Genomic DNA, 4,810 nt, shown 5'->3' with positions numbered 1-4,810 from the left:
TATAATCAGCAAATACCAGAAAGTGTTTTCCGCCTAAATTTTTTAGAAAAATACTTTTTTGGAAAGCAAGCTAAATTTTTCTTTAACTGGAAAGTGTTTTCCGTTGACCAACTTTTCTAATGACAAACAAATACAAAAAAGTTTGAAAAGTGAATTCCCAAAAATAAATATAGACTAAAAGTTTAAGAATTAGATATTTATTAAGTTTTTTTAGATTTGAGATAATAACTCATTGTGAATCAATTTACTTCAAATAATATTGCATTGAAATTTTAAAATGAACATCGGACCAACAAAAATAAGCTTTACCCAGTTCATTCAATACAAACTTATCATTTATCAATTGAAAATTACTATTATTGTTTATTTTCCAAAAATGATGGGTTTTTTTTATTTTTTTGGGTATATAGATTCAATGAGATATTTAATTTGGATTAAGTTTTTAATGGATTTAATAAACTTGTTAATAAGTCTCAAAATGCATGTGATGAATATTTTAAAAATACAGCAACACAATAGTTTAAAAAAAAAATGCTAAACATGGTATAAAATGCTAGATTATGCAAAGAAATATATATGTTTTTTGTCTTTTTTAAAAGAATAAATGTTTTGCCATGATGCAAGTTAAGAAGAACAAATGGTTAGTTTTTTTATGGCAATCTCCTTCTTTTCTTCTTATTTATTTACTTTTTTATTTTTGGTTAGTGTTTAACATTTCAATAATAATTTCTTTTAAAATTGATTTTTATTTGGAAATATATTAAAATAATATTTTTTTATTTTTTAAAATTTATTATGAATTTCAGCACATTAAAAAATTTAAAAATTTAAAAATTAATTTAAAAAATCAATTAAAAAAAAACATGATATCACTGTAAAAATAAATATTGTCTATAACTTGTTAAAAAAAAAAGTATGCATCACATACACACGACTAAAAAAAAAAGAGTGCGAATCACACACACAATATCATTTCACTGATCAACCCTATTTTTCACCATAACATTAAGATAAATTAAAAGATTATTCCAAGCTACAAAATCAACGTTCAATAGAGGATTGGAATCGAGCAAAGGGACTCCTATTTTATCTCTTGGTGTTTGAGAGGCCTTTTTTCTTTTGAAGAAGGTCTCCTCCTTTTCTTGTGAATTTCCTTTCCTTTTTATGGAGAGAAAATGCTGGAATTTCGATTGATGAATGATTCAAAAGCTTCTTTAAAGAACAATGTAGGGCAGATTTAATTGAATCCTCGAATACTTTCTCTTTTTCATTTTTGTTCTTGGATTTTCAGCTTTTCTCAATTGTATTCATTTAATGTTTTAAATTGTGGAATTATTTTTTTTTCAATTTAGCCACTTTTCAATTATAGTCCTTAGTTTTTGAAAATTTGCAATTTTAACCAATTTGACTTCCAATTTCAATTTTCTTCTTCAAATAAGTCCCTATTTGACTTTTTAATTTGTCCATGTATTTCAAATTCATCCTTGACTCTTCAAATTTTCTAATCTTAGCCAAATTGAAGTCAGATTAAGTTTTTTTATTCAATTTCTCTTCCCAAAAGTTTCCAATTGTAAGCCAAACCATTGTTGAATGTAATTCAACTTCTTAAACTTAAACTTTGATTTGTGTGGCTCAACTATTGGTCCAATTTTTCCCCTAACTATATATATGTAAACTTTTTTTTGTAAGTTTGTATTTTGTTTATGATTAAGCTAACTTAATTTGATACATGAAATTACACAAAAGTAATGAAATGATTAAAATGGACTAAATATGTTTTTAAAATTTTTTAGAATATATATAAAAATGAGGGTAAAAAATTGGGTTATGACAATCATTTTATCAAATATTTGTTACTTCATTTCTTCATCAATGTGGAACAATACATAAGAATATTTTAATATTGTTATTTTAAAAAAAAATATTAATTTTTAATTTTTTATATATATTTTGTTAGGTTGTTTAGGTGTTTTTAAGAATTTAAACACGTAAAACAAGCTCATTTTGAAATACAAAATAGGTTATTAGGGCCGGAAGAGAATGTATTTTATTTTTGTAGGGTTTTATGTGGCTTATATAAACAGGCATGTTAATTATATGAAGAAGAAAACTAACGTGAATAAGCTATCATTAATTAATTGATAAAACCTTAAAGATTTTTTTATGTCATGTGGATTCCAGATGACAATATATAAACCATATATATATATATAAACGGTATATAAAGTTCGGTACACACAATAATCTTTTGAAATAAATGAGATTTGATGTTGTTTTGTCTCAAAAAGTTGTGTACTGTCGATATTAGATTAAAATGCAATTAACTTGAAGTTAATTTTGAAACTGGAAAATAATTTTGCTAAACAAGTCAAGAAAATTTGGAAACAGAAAACCTTTTGTGAGCTAAACAAGTGAACTAATGGAACTAGATTTAAAGCTAAACAAGTCAAGGAAACCTGGAAAATTGAAGCCTGAAATTTCAGTCTCCGCTTCAGATATATATGAACCTTTAAACAATTTTTCTTTGTGGGTTCTTCTCAAGCTACAGGTAATACATCAGAGGACTTAGGCGGTGATCAAAATAAGGCAGGGCTGCTCCCTATCCGTGCAATCTCAAAGCAACTTGCGGGAAGCCTGGCTGACAATCCTCGTGATCCTGGACTTAATACAGCAATGGAACAGTACCAATTGGTGGACATGCGTTTGCTTTCGGTTGTGCCTTCTACTGTGAGTGTTAATTGAGTTTGTCCTCGGGAGAGTAATGGGAGACATATGAATGTCAGCACTCCACGAGCTGTGTTGTTTGGTGTTCATTGTCATCTTTTATGAATTTCTTCAGTAACTTTGTCGCACCCTACATTATATGATTTTAAGAATTAATCTTTAAAGAAAAAAAATAAATTTTTGATATTTTATTCTGGGAATGGTCTTTTTTAAGAGGTCGCTACCTAGTATTATAGTCAATAGAAACCCTAACTATTCAATAAAGATTCTATGGTACAAGACTGGTTATGAAAAAAAAAATATTATAACTCATTAAATATCCTGCCAGAGGCAGGATGCATTACTGATTTTTTTCATAAATTACTAATATTTTGTTGGCTTATACTTTGATGGTTCACGTGTAATATTCCTGACTCTGACATCAATAAATATTCAATTATAAATATTTTTAATTTTGATGTTGATAAATATTATGTAGATAAAAAATAAATTTAAATCAGTATTTTTTTTATTTATGACTCTGATGTCAGTAAATAAACCAATAAAAAAAATTTTGCATGCACATTTTTATTTTTATGTAAATAAATAAAATGCAATGAAATAAATTTGAATTAGTATTTTTATTCTGATTCTGACGCTACTAAATAAAAACAATAAATTTATGTTTATGTTTTTTATTTATATACACACAAATTTTAGTTTATTTTTTTTATTTTTTATTTATTTCTGGGCTGGGCCAACTCAGCCCATTTGAGCTAGGCTAGGCCCAGCCAGCCCGGCCCGGTCACTGGCCCAAGCCAGTGACCTAGCCGAGCACAGCAACACGCGTGTGCTAATCCACGCGTGTTGCTACACTGTGCAAGTGAATTAATATTCACTTGCACAATGCGGTGCTAATTAACTGGAATCTAAAGGCAGAGAAGGACGCTTGCACCGCATCGATGCCTCTCGTCTGCGTATGACCTTCTCTTCTGTTTTTTTTTTTTTTTTTTTGCTTTTGTGATGATGAAGGCGCTGGTTTTCTATGGACACCGATGTCTTGGGTTCCTCTGTAGGCGATGAAGACGACAGTGATGTTGAAGTTGGTCTCCGGGTTTTCTGCTTGCGTTCTTCTTTCTTATGCTCACTGTTTTCTTCTTTTTTTCCTTCTCTGTGTAATTGCTTTTCTTTGGCTCTGTTTTTTTTTTTTGCTCTGGATTTCTGAGTCCTTTTTCTGGTTCCCCCCAGTTCTTTTTCCCCGTATGTGTTTTCTTCTCTGGTCGTCCCCTGTATATTTGCCTTTTTTGCTGTGTTTTATGCCATGTTTTTCCTCCCCCTTACTAAGACTTTTCTCCGGCTTTTATAAAGCCAGAGAAAGTCTTGTGTCCCTGTCTCCAGAAATGGCGAGCATCGTGGAGGCGAGAGATCGTGGGCTTCAGAAACGGCATCGTGGTGTAGTGGCCGTGATTTGCTGGAATTTCCTCTGTTCATGATCTGCCGGATTTTCCCCTGTTGAGTCGGTTTTCAACCAACAGATGATGAATCCAAAACGGCGTCATTTGGGGTGAAAAATGACAAATTGTAGTTTGGTCCCTGCCTTTTTGAAATGTATCAATTGGGTCCCTTAATCAATAAATTGTTTTTAATTTGACCCTTGGATTAATTTCAATTAAATCCCGAAATTTATTTAATTAATTAAATCAAAGTTTAATTAAGCTTGCAAACTTATTAATTTTTCTGATTTCATTAATTAAACTAATCGAAATTTTAATTAAATTTTCAAACTTATTAATTCTTCAATTTCTTACTAATTTATTCTCAAATCTGATAATTTCATTCCTGAATTTTGAATTTATGTTGTTTTAACCCATTTTCAAATATATTTTTACCCATTTATTTTTTATTATTTATTTAAAAATTAGGTTGAGAAACTTTACAGTTATCTCTTGGAATATGCACGGTTCTGCCAACTTAAAATTCTGCGTCACTCTAATTAAGGAATTGATACAGAGATATCATCCTAATATTGTTATTTTTCTGGAAACACATGCATAATTTGGCAGGGTGGCAAACTTTTGGCTGAACTTAGGGTACTCAACTGCAGCTA

The 4,810-nt window shown here is 29.6% G+C and overlaps 1 long non-coding RNA gene across 1 annotated transcript; it reads left to right on the top strand.

Annotated features, from left to right (window-relative positions):
• Positions 1 to 3,637: 3,637 nt before the first annotated feature.
• LOC105112418 (uncharacterized) lies at positions 3,638 to 4,352 on the top strand. The gene is made up of 2 exons (XR_839753.1): positions 3,638 to 3,680; positions 3,780 to 4,352. It is a non-coding gene; the product is annotated as an uncharacterized LOC105112418 (long non-coding RNA).
• The last annotated feature ends 458 nt before the right edge of the window (positions 4,353 to 4,810 follow it).

Source organism: Populus euphratica, unplaced genomic scaffold (assembly GCF_000495115.2).
Source record: "Populus euphratica unplaced genomic scaffold, PopEup_1.0 scaffold504.1, whole genome shotgun sequence".
Taxonomy (NCBI): Eukaryota; Viridiplantae; Streptophyta; class Magnoliopsida; order Malpighiales; family Salicaceae; genus Populus; species Populus euphratica.
The sequence above is the reverse complement of the archived record's forward strand: the minus strand, read 5'-3'. Positions and strand labels throughout refer to the sequence as shown.